Source organism: Akebia trifoliata, chromosome 14 (assembly GCF_017979445.1).
Source record: "Akebia trifoliata isolate Shusen 1 chromosome 14, ASM1797944v1, whole genome shotgun sequence".
NCBI classification, from domain to species: Eukaryota; Viridiplantae; Streptophyta; class Magnoliopsida; order Ranunculales; family Lardizabalaceae; genus Akebia; species Akebia trifoliata.
In genome coordinates, this window is record NC_141388.1 from 8,836,728 (window position 1) to 8,849,752 (window position 13,025).

General features: G+C 34.3%; 1 pseudogene; it reads left to right on the forward strand.

Moving 5' to 3' along the window:
• Window positions 1–2,666: 2,666 nt before the first annotated feature.
• On the forward strand, window positions 2,667–3,191 carry LOC147386053 (mannose-specific lectin pseudogene; annotated as a pseudogene).
• The last annotated feature ends 9,834 nt before the right edge of the window (window positions 3,192–13,025 follow it).

The window sequence follows — 13,025 nt, forward strand, 5'->3', positions numbered from 1 at the left end:
TCTTCAAATCAATATATATATATATATATATAATACCTATCTGTAGACTACAAGTCCTGTGTTTAGGAATAAACCAGCAAAAGGATTAATAAAAAAATAAAATAAAAAAATAAAAAAATAAAAAAAGGGAAAAAGAGAAGAGGAAACGAAGCATACCTGTGGTAATTCTCTTCAAAACAGAAACGATGTGTTACAATATCTAGTCGCAAACCCGCGACAGCCGATGCTTTATTTTTTTAAAAAGAAGTGGTAGAAGCCATTATTGAACACGTTGTTGTAGAATCAAATCTGTTATTCGTATTTGCTGTTGGAGTAAACAGAGTAAGAGAGATGGACTGTACGATGATTCGTTTGTGGGTGGAAGTCGCAGCCCCTGTTTTGCTTAAAAAAGAAGGAAGAGAAAGAGTTCTTTCACGGCGTGGTGGCGGACTACTATGTTGCCGACTTTTTTTTTTATAAAAGAAAGAAGATGAACTTACCTGCTTGTAAAAGAAATAAGAACTAAAGCTGGCTGCTTCGGTACCTCTTTGTTCCCACGGATGTGCAAAGACGCAACAAAAAAAATAAAAATAAAAAAAGAATTGGAGAGGGAATAAATAGATAAGAAGAGGTGGTGTTAGAAAAGGATTGAAGAAGAAGAGTTGGAGTAGGAGAAGGATTCGTGAAGTTTTGTTAAAGAAAGAGAAGAGATAAGCTAAATGATCAACGTGCTAGAAATTGTGTAGAGACGTGAAAAAAAAATATATAGAAAGTAAGCTAAGCTTACTAACTTATCACAATTCAAATCTTACTAAAGTTGTTGCTGCCCCCTTGATGTTCCCTCATCAAAATCTGCAAAGAAGAAAAAAGAGGACGATACAAATAGTAGACGAAGAACCCTCTACAGCAGCCGTGTGCTCTATTCATAGGAGAAGAGTCCTTCTTGAACTGGCTGTTGGTATTTGGAATGAAGTGGAAAAGCTTCATCGAATATAGAATAAATATATAAATAAAATTTTCTTATTTCGAACGAACTTCAACAGCCGCGTGTAGAAGAGGAGTCCTTCTTAAACCATCTGTTGGTGTTTGAGTAGAATCAAAAGAAGAGAGATGCATACATATGCTTGTTGACGTTGCGAGTAGTTACCGATGAAATAGTGGAAATAAGAAAATAGAAGAAGTAGAGTTGGAAGAGGAAGGGGAGTCTTAGTGGCTGAACACAACAGAGACGTGAAGAAGAAGTACAGAGGCGTGGTAAAAAAAAAAATCAGTAAAAAAAAAAGGATAGTAAGCTAGGCTTACTAGCTTAGTAAGATTCAAATCTTACTCAAGCAATTTTCTCACCTTATGGCCCAATACACCTAAAGCCCAAATCATTGCCACATTGAAAGTGGTTGAGGTGGCCCAATACATCTAAAGCCCAAATCATTGCCCAAATTGAAAGTAATGGAGGTTAGAAGTACGTGCCTGTTTGTGATAGTTGGAATGATAAAAAAAAAAAAACAAAAAGTCAATACAGAAACATCTTAATGGGTTTTGTTCTTTAAAAATAAGAACTCAAGGGCTTTGATTGCATACTTCTCATGTACGTGGCACACCCAACCTTAGAGGATTAAGTAATTGGGTACAAATAACATTTTAATGGGCTTAAGTGAATCTAAGTCCAATTCTTATATGACACGTACCTACTACCAAAGCAATTTGCTAAGCCAAATTTGTGACGGGCCCTAACCTTCTAAGTATAGGGTCCGAACTTCAAACTATTTGTTTCAATGAGACTCCGTCATCATTCCTTACCAAATATGTCAAAATAAAAAAAAAATCAATAGAAAAGTTTATCTTTACCAAATCATGATGAATATAATCAAAGGACACACTGTCGTTAACTACGCATCCGACAATATATCCTTGAGGGGGCATTTGTAGACATCAAAATTGAAATGGGTCTTCATCGTTTTCCAAATTAACGAAAGTCCCTTAAATTAAAATTGGGCCCATAAATCCAAATTGAGTCCATTAACTGGGTACGTGCTCCCTACAAATTCGGGTTTTGGGCTTTCGTAGATAAAGCCCATAATCTAACAAATTCAAGTGATCCACACATTAAGTATTGGGCTTTACACCCAAACAAATGTGTTTGGCCCAATAATGATCCATAGAATCCTTAAAATGGGGTTTGGACAAATTTAGCCTTTTAAACAAATCAATTAAACCTCTTTAAATTGGGGGGTATAATTGGAAAGCTAACAACTCTTAGTTGTGTGTCAATCCAGTTTGATGAACAGAACAGAACAAATAACGACCCGAAAATAAAACCAATTTTCAAATTGGTTACTCACGTGTATGTTGTGTGTCAATCCAGTTTGATGAACAGAACAAAACAAATAACGAGAAAATAAAACCAATTTTCAGAAGAAAAAAGAAAACAAGAGTTAGAATTGTACACGTGTATGTTGTGTGTCAATCCAGTTTGATGAACAGAACAGAACAAATAACGACCTGTAAAAAAAACCAACTTTGAGAAGAAAAAAAAAACAAGACTAAGAATTGTACACGTGTAGGTAAGCTGAATGTATTAATAAATTAATATGTGGTTAGAAAAGTCCTCTCCCCATCTATAAATGTCCCCCCGTCCCCCCAACTTATAGTCACACTCACACATAGACAACAAACTTTGAGAAATAAATATGGCTATTTCTTCTCATCTTCCCAAATCCATGCTCATCTCTACTTTTCTCCTCCTCTCCATCTTCCTCACTCTCAACCAACACTACTGTGAGGCTCAGGGTTATCCCAATAATGTTTTATACAGCCCCAACTCTCTAGGTGCTGGGGCCAGTCTTGACTCTGGTAATTACTTCTTAAAAATGCAATACGATTGCAATCTTGTACTTTATGAGCGCGGAGCCGCGGTGTGGAGTTCTAACACGATGGGTAAGGGGAGAACTTGCCGTTGTGCAATGCAGAGTGATGGGAATCTTGTGATTTATAACGAGAAAGACATTGCAGTATGGGCTTCTAACACTTGGCATAGGTCGATGGGTAACTATGTCCTGGTTCTTCAGAGCGACAGGAATTTAGTTATCTATGGTGGTGCAGAATGGTCTACCCACACTAACTCCTTTGGCATGGGGGTCTCCGTGAATAAGCGAAATGAATCTAAGAATATCACATCCACCAACACTCATACTAAGGTTTCTACTAATGGTTAAGAGTTCAAACTTAAAACTTATCCTAAGCTTATCTAGCTATATCTGTGACGTACCTTAATTTCCCTAAGGCATGTTTAGTGCCATTGTAATTGTTGTTTTTCCTAGTTCTTCACGTCATGTGGTACGTAAGTACCTTAATGTGATCAATGTTATGTTTTATGAAAAAATATATATCTATATATATTATGTAATGTTGCTTATCTTTTTCTTTGTTATAATTTCGAGCCCGTGGAACTTTAGTATAAGTCTTGCAAGATGTCAGTGTCACGCAGCGGAAAGAAAGAGAGAAACTTAGACGGCGGACGTAACAGTTACACTTTTATTACAGGAACTCCCATAGAGTTCTGACAACTCCAAGGAACCTTAGTTTATGAAATTTGTTACCCAGCAAACCTTTGTTAAATTTGCTACCCAGCAAACCTTGGAGCGGGGATCCACTTCATAAAATTCAAGATGCAGTTAGTTTGATACTTAACATAGCTTGGAGTGGATCGTAACCATGTTTTTAAATCTGTTTGAGACCAAGACGACTAGTTTGAGTTGCCTCGGTATCGTCCATAAAAAAGATGAGTTGACAAGTTGTTTCAAAGGCAAGATTTGTGGCATATAAAAATATGATTAGATGCCACAGGGTTATAAAGGACAAAAATCTTAGAACTTTGAAAGAAAAATTCACATATCGAAAGCTAATTTTCACCGTTGAAATTTGGTTATAAAAATGTTAAATCAAATAGCATGAGTAACTTAGTAAGATTTCAGGTATTAGTACGGGTCGTTGCGTCCACATGGACGATCAAATTGGCAATCCAACACCATAACCTTCTAGATTTCATAGAAAAACCTAGATTCAAAAGAAAAAAAAAGTTGTACACATCTCAGGTGGAATGTTACGTGCGGCCCATTATAGTAAAAACTTAATAGAAATTTTTTTAGAAAAACCCTTTTTAAGCTTGATCGAAAGTGAACTGATGGCTACCGAACTCATAAATTTAAAATTAAAATTCAATTGTGAAAACTTATCGCTTTTTTCAATTTTTTTTAAAAATCTTATACTTTTGAATGCCACAAATTGATGAAGTTAGGATCCACTCCAAGGTTTGTTAAGAAACAGATTAACTAAATCAATTTGAATTTTATGATAAACTAAGACTTGGTGGGTAACAAACTGCATAAAGTAAGGTTCGCTTGGATTTATCAGAAAAAAGAATAATTGGCTTCCAAATACTATGTGAAAATTAAAAAATTCGACAGGCCAAGGCCCTGAATTTTAGAAACCGGATTTGGATGGCTTAGGACTGTTGAAAATTTTTATGTTCCTCATATTCAATGGCTTAAAGCCATCAAATTTCTCTCATCCTCTATTAATTCGACGATTTTGGACCGTCAAAGACAAATATTGACAGTGACAAATTCGACGTTTTGGTCCGTCGGATTTTATGAATTTCGACAACGTTGGTCCGTCAAATATGGCTTTTATTTTTCACATTGTGAAACCCTTAGCAATTACCATTTATTGAGACAATAATATATTTTCCCTTCCCTTGTGGTGATCCCTGGCAAGTTAGGGAGTGTCTAAAAAAAGAGTAAGATTGTCATTAGTTTTCTCCTATATTCTCTAGAACAAAAATGAAAAGATGACAAAAAAGAGTAATTTTCCCTACGGAACAATGTGAGAAAAGCCCATATGTGATGGCTCAAGGCTGCCAAATTTCAAAAAATTTGACGGACCTAGGTGTCAAAATTTTCATTGTTGATTTTTTTTTTCCAACGGACCGAAACCATTAAATTAAGGGAGGATGGGAGAAATTTGATGGCTTTGAGCCATCAAATCGAGCGAACATCAACATTTTCAGAAGCCTTGGGCCGTCAAAATTTGGATTTTAAAATTCATCGATCTTGGCCCATCGAATTTTCGTGTCAAAAAATCCAATTTTCATGTGGTGGGGATTGTGTTTTTATTTTTTTTATTTTAATTTTTTTAATGACATGTTGGCCACCCCATGTTTTTTTATTTTTTATGACCTGTTGGCAAACACAAGTTTTTTTTTTTTTTAATGCCGTTGAACACCATGTGTATTGAATGGAATTCCCTTGTTAGTTACAAAACTACCCTTTTATGCTTGCCGTGGCAAGCACTGAAGAGTATTTGAGCAACAAAACGACTCGTTGGCCACCGCATGTTCTTATTTTTTTGGATGATGTGTTGGTCACCCCATGTTTTTGTTTTTTTTGATGACGTGTTGGCCTCTACATATATATATATATATGGGAAATGTTCAAGGGCAATGGAATTGTGTATCTTGAGGCATCCAAATTTACGATACCTAAACTTGTCACGTCACAGAGTCTTTTGAGTATGCCACATGATGAGTCATATTATCATGACTCTTTTTTCTTGGTTTTTATGATGTGTTGGCAACCACATATTATTGTACTCACATTTGTATAGTAAGTACGCATTATCAGCATAGTGACAAAGTGGGGTTTGAAGAAAATTCACTAAGAAATTAATTGAGTACGAATTTATTGTTAACATTTTTGTGCTAAACTGATGAACCAATGGCATATCAAAATAAATATATAAATAACCACTGGCATGATGCTACTTTCACCACTTTTAAGCCGCAAAAGTAAAAAAAAAATTGTAAAATCAAGTTAGAGTCACTTCTATTCTTTACTTATAGTCGAAGTTAATTTTCCCACTAAGATCGTGTAAAAAGTGGGTTTGAAAGGCATATCAAAAGAAAATGTAAGAGACGTGCTCATGCTTATATCCAAAAGTTAATTTTCCTTGGACTCATGATTTTGACTAAGCATAAAATAGAAAGTTTCGGTAACTTCCACACAAAACCTTAAGTAGGAGGGTAAGTGAAGGATGATACACTTTCTCTACCTTTTATTTAAAAATAAAAATCCTAAATATAATTTTTTTTTTTTTACCATGTTAGAAGGTAAGATCATTTAAAGATGTCAGGATATTTTTATTGTTTAGAAATCCATTAATATGGATTTCCACAACAATACAAACCTTTCTCTCAATAAAATGAAAAAGATTAAAATTGAATAAATCACAACTAAAGGGATGCATGTAAATTATCATAATTGACTAGCGTGGTAATTAGTAAAAAGATAAATTAAAAATCCTATTTTCTCCCTGCACATTTACTCTCCAACAAAAAATCAAGATAAGATCTTGGTTTTTTGTGTGTGTGTGTGTGTGTGTGTCTCTCTCTCTCTCTCTCTCTCTCTCACACACACACACGTGAGCGTGCGCACACACACAACACCGCTAAAGAAAAATCTAGGGATCATATCGATTTCATAAGGGAATATATCCTCCAAATTTCCTAGAAAGCGTTGATCCCTACGAATTTTCCTAATGTCTAGAAAGCGTTGATCCCTACGGTATGGAAATTATTTTGCGAAAATATCTTACGTATGTCCTCAATTTTTAGTATCATCACCTTTTTGAGACAGTTTTAAACCATCATGTTCCCGAAGAAAATGAAAATTGTAAGAGAATCAGGGTCTTTACAATCTTGTAAAATTATAGGCTGGATGTATGGGATACGAAGTTTGATTTGCCTTACTGACCTCAAAATAGGTTCCATACTTGGTGGTGGTCAGATTTCTAAGAATTGGTATGACTAACATATCAAAGTTGTCTTTTGATTCCTTTTGGACAACATTATCCTTTGATGGTGGACCAATTTCCTTAGTCATGCATGCACAATTATCTTATTTATTGGGAGTTAGAAACAAGGGTTGGCTCTTGGGGCTATCAAATTTCAAAATCGATCCTTCTTTCTTTCTTCTAACGACAAAGTTAGCTAACTTATTTGGGATTTTATCATTGCTATGATTAGAACTATAACCTGACTGATTTGTATTTAGGCTTTAATTGATAAAGGGTTATCAATCATTGATAGACAATCATTGAATTCCTCAAAATAGTAAATTGCCCAATCCTCATAAGCATGGACGAACTTGTACAACACTTGACATAATGACCATAATTATGATACAAAGCACACATGATCCACGACTCTCTCCTAAACTTCATGATAACATAAATTCTATTTGATCTTCCTAAATTAAAAGTTATATCTCTATTGTTGTCTATCAACCAAGTACACACACACACTCGATCCATAAATCATACGAAGAAAAGACTGGACCTAGGTAGGGTGCCTAAGTCTAGACAACTTCTAACAATTTTAGAGGGTAATCTAAGCCTCTAATTGAAAGCGCCCTCGATCTATAGGTGTGTATCCGCTTTTTATTTTTTTGGGAGTCACCACTTAGTTTTATGATTTAGGAATCAAAAAATGACTCTACACAAATAAGGACTATAAAACCACAAAATGATTATGGGTACGAGGATCAGGTTATGGAATTGGAAGGTGTTAAACACTAATCCCGTCCGACGAAAATTGGTCTTTACTTTTCCCAAATATTTACATTGCAAAATAGCATAAATCCAAAATAATGAAAAAAATACCTTTATTTTTACTTGAGTGATTACGAAGATTGTTTCCCGTAAAAACTGGTGGTGAACATTCCTCATGTGAATTTTTTCGCTTAATCTTTGTTGCTATATCTGCTTTCGATCTTCGAGATGAGATTTTTTTTAGATCTAGATGTTTTACTACTTTTCGAGGTGTTTTTAGAGTTTTTAGGTATTTTTTAAGTTGAAAATTGGGACTTCGGGGTTAGATATTGACTTAGGACTCTAGATTTAGGATTTTGAAAAGTATTTTGGAGGGTCTTCGAACTTGGTTTTCTAAGGTTTCTCTTGACCGATGAAATTAGGAGGTGGAAACTCCTTTTTAAAGAGCTTTGTGATAAGATTAGAGTTAGGATCAGGTCTCTTAGAAATAAGATCTATCTCTAACTAATATGTTAAGTAGTTTGGATTAGGATAATATTTTAGATAAGTTTTATTTGAATTTTTTATTTTGAATTTTGAATTTTTTTCACTTATGTAGAATGAATATATATTTTTTTTAACTTTTAGAAAATCACCCAATGGAAAGATCTTTATTAAATATCATGTGTGCCCCACTTAAATAAATGAGCCACAGCTTAAAATTTGGCCCATGGACTTAATTAATTGATTTTATTTGTTCAGAAATTTTAATTTGATTTATTAAGATTTCATTTTAGGTTAATTAATATTTTAATTACTAATTTTAAAATTTTGAATTTTGGAGTTGAAAAATTATCGTTTTGCCCTCAAAAAAGACTTTTGCTTTTGTAAGTTATTTTTTGACATTTTGGAATGTTTTGGAATTAGTTTTTCCTAAGAATTTTAATGAGAGTATTGGTTCGTGTCATTTGTGAATTTTCAACATGAAATAATTGTGAACCCTATGAGGGGTATTTTGATAATTTTGTTGATTTTCGTGGAAATGGTGAAATAGTTTATTATTTGATGTGTTTGAAAGGATTTTTCTAAGTGTAATGTAGGCTCTAGGGATGTTTTGATGTTAGGATATTCTGATAATTTGATAATTTGATAATTTTTTAGTGATTTTTCTCGTAAAGCTTCTTTTTGTCTCAAAATGATGATTTCTATGTTTTGAGTCATATTTTCCTAGCATAACATGATTTCTAAAGTTTTGCTTCTTAAAATATCTTATCCGAACTTTGAAATCATCTTGTAACAAATAAAAAATTTAAAATATTTGTCCATCATTTGGAACAGTCGCAATCGGGTTGACGAGTTGATTAATCAGGTAAGTGCAAAAATGAGGTCTCTATACCAACCTAGTTCTCTGAAACCAATACCAGTTAGTTGGATCCTGAAAAAAGAGATGGCGCACAATCTTTAGTAAGGTCACTCTTAAACACCTTCTTATCTAGAATAGACACAATCTATTCCCTTAATTGACAAGGCAGGATCATCCTTAGGCATTGATTCTGATAAAAAAAATGCAATTAGTGCTAGTTTTGATTAACTTTGCCAATTAAGCTCGTTGGGTCTTAAATTCAAGTCTATCAAGTTTTAGATTATTTTGGATTACTATGTTAATTCAATTATCTTAACAGGACAAGAATTCGATGGTGAAATCTGATTCTTATCTTATGGTGCCATCCTCGTAAGGGTGCAATTTTATTATGTGCAACTCCAATGTATAGAGATATTCAACGAAAAGTAGTACAGAAACCACTAGTAGTAGTTTCGTAGGGGTACAAGTCTCACCTCCTATTCTAGATGGGGGATGTACTAGTTGAGTCGACTCGGCCATCGACACCAAACTTGGTGTACGAACCCGAGGAGCTGAGACAATTTCGTCCTATAGTCACTCTCCCCTGAAATTATTACACTTTGAGCCTTCTTGGATGAATTTCAAAAATTAAAATGTGTTCACAAAAGGCAGTCCCACTACAAGTTTGATCTAAAAAACTAAATATAATAGAAAATAAAAGTTATGTTTTTTGTTGGGGATCTAACTTGGATGATCAAATAAAGCTCCGATCGTCGTCTCCGCATCAAATCCACCTCTTATAAGGAACATAACAAATCTGAAATTAACATCTAGAAACTAAAAGTTCATTAAAATTCTAGAAAGTGTAGAGATATATCATGCAATTAAAAACCCAAAGTTAGATCTGTAAAGACCACTGCATCGCGGCTAGCATCCACCGCGTGATAGTGAAATTTTGGCAAAAAATTGGAGTTTTCAATTGCAAATTACTCTGAACTGATTAAGAATAAAAATGAAAATTTTAGAAATCTTTTTTGCAATTTCAAAATCCGATTTGTTGAAAACCTAATCGAATCTTATTAAAAATTGGAATCAACTCTCAACTTATAATCATTAATAATCCCCCAAATTTATTATATAAAATATAAAGATAGAAACAAATTTTTATTGGTAATTATTTTTTGCAATAACATAAATATTTTGTTGCCTATTGTATGAAATATAAAATATCACGATAATTCTCTTAATTTCTATTTGGTAACTATTTATTACATGAAATAGGTATAGACACCCCAATTTGTCCGGACCGAGCCCAAAAGAGCTCGAAGCCTAGCAAAGAGAAGCCCAATGTAAGTTTTCAATTGGGTCAAGTGGGGCCCATTTCAATGGAGCTCAACTCTCCTTGAGAACAATTTCAAAGCTGAAAATAGGCTAGGCCATGGGGTACCCATGGCCTTAGGATTTCTCTTCATCACTGTGAGTCACCCATGGCCCCATGTTTTCTCACCATTACCATGGGTAAGTTATCGACTCAAACAATATTTGCACAAAAACACACTCACCTAAGGCCCATTCGGTTGAGGTTGTTAGAATACATGTGCTCACAAGATTTTGTAATTCGCGATGCTATGCTTCTTGCATAGCGTTTTGAAAAACGTCATTAAATTGACTAATTTTATAGTATTTAAAAAATGCTATTGTGGAGATTAGTATATCATTTGAAGAAGGCTATTGTTTATTTTAATTGGGTCAATAAAACATCAATGATGTAAGACTTTAATAGCATTTTAATTTGTACGCTGTAGTTCACAATGATGTAGTTCCTGAATATTTGATAAAATCTGACCGCTATCAACATCTTACATCAGTTCTATAAGGTGCCAATTGAAGTTAGAGAACTCAAAAATGAAATAGAATTTAATTTCTTGATGTATGATAAAATTACAAACGTCATTACCAAATGAACAACTAATCTCTCAACAAACAAGATTCACGACACATCAAACAAGCACCCAAGTGAACTTCACCTTAACAACTCTCTAGTTCCCTGTAGAAGATTCACTTACATTAATTTAAATATACGGCGCATTTTGTGGGCTAGCTCTACATTCATACATAATGGATTTCTCAATTCCTCATAGAGTAACTAATACTCAAATAAAGAAACAAGGTTGTATGAGACATAAGAAACCTCTCGGCTGATTGGTCCCCGTCTTGTCACGGAGAACCTGCAAAACAAATATGAGAAGGATGACGTTTAAGGGTAGAACATTTGAGATGGATAAGAGAAGAAAATTCTAGCAAAAATCCAAGGAGGTGTTACCATGTGGTTGATCCAATCAAATTGTTAAAATTTTCAAGATTTGCGAAGTCATGTAGCATATATGTTCTTTTGAGGAAAAAATGCATGCACACTATTTTTCTGTCAAACGTTCTTTTGTACAAGATTCTTTTAAGTCCTCTAATTGGAATAGGCTAGCTAGATCAGCTAGGAGAATTAAATATCAGCCCATGGATATTTGCTTGGGAACTTTCAAAAAAAAAAAAAAAACCAAACAGAGAAGATAAGTATTCGTTTTTATTTTTGATAAGAAACATAGATGTTAAGTATTATGGATGAATTTTTTTTAAGAAAGTTACAGTCAACATATATGGTTTTGGAAGAAAACATACGTGAGGAGCAAGTTACTTGTATCCAACATACGTGAAGAGCAAGTTCCTTGTATCCACAGACCATGGCTAGCAATTGACAATGCAAGGTTATCCTAAGTGTGGGGTTTCCAATGCTAGAACTTGGGGGAAAATCTCATAGAGGTAATTGCAACACAAAGACTGTAGGAACCAAAAATATTCTCTCATTGGGATTTGCACAATTACTAATACGAGTAGATTAAATGCAAAATTACTAATACTAATTGGAGATTTTCCAAAACTTGTGTTAAAGGGCGGGCCAGGGAAGGGTCGGAGTTTAGAAATCGCACATTTTTCTTGAAATTGCACATTCTTGATCACCTGCACTTCCTCCTCTATTGACCCCACTCCAGCTCTAACTACTCCAAATTTCTGCAAACGTTGATTCCAGATCCATCGAGTATATGGACATTGAAAGAATAGGTGACCGTTTATCTCTTGATGACAACATCACAAGGCACACCTTGATACCCATTTGAAGCCCCTCTTGTTAAGATTTTCTACCATTAATAATTTTCTTTGGATTGCTAGTGAAGCAATAAATGAAAATCTTGGAGTATCATTCCTACTCCATATAATTTTCTTCCATCCCCCTGATTCATGCCCTTCAGATAACACGTCATAAGCTGATTTTGTTGTAAATTGGCCATTCGATGTTACACTCCAGATTAATCTATCCCTCAACATCATCTTAGGGATTGATGTGGATGAAATAAGATCAATGATTTCTTTCATACGATCATTGTATGGTCTTGGAAACACCCATCCTCTATCGACAATAAAATCTCGAATCACTGCATTTGGTGACTATCGAATTGATTAATAATTCGATTTTTGTATTTGGTGATAACACTTCCTTCTTGTAACCAAGTATCTCTCCATATATGAGTGCCTTTGCCATCTCCAATTAAGAACCGAACATGCTTTCTCACAAATTCTCTTTCCTTTAAAATGCCCTTCCATGCCCAAGAAGCATTATTTGGAGGTTGACATCCCTAGATATCTACATCCCCCACATATCTCTTTCTTAGCCAATCTGCCCAAAGTGATTTATTTTCCAACAATCTCCAGAATAATTTAGCCATACCAATTTTGTTTATATCCCTTAGACGTCGAATGCCAATACCTCCTTTATCAAATGATTTACAAACTTTTCCCCAACTAATACGATGAATAAATCGAACAAGAGAAGGACCAATCCACAAGAAATTATTAAGGGTATTCTCGATTTTATTTAAAACACTCATCGGAATATTGAAAGACGTCGACCAATATACTTGAAAACTAGATAAAACTGATTTAATTAGTTTTAGTCTACCCGCATAAGATAACAAGTTTGCTCTCCACCCCTCAACCCTTTTAGTCACTCTATCAATTAAAGGTTAACAAAGTGTATGAGTTAATCTTGAAGAGAATAATAGAAGACCCAAAT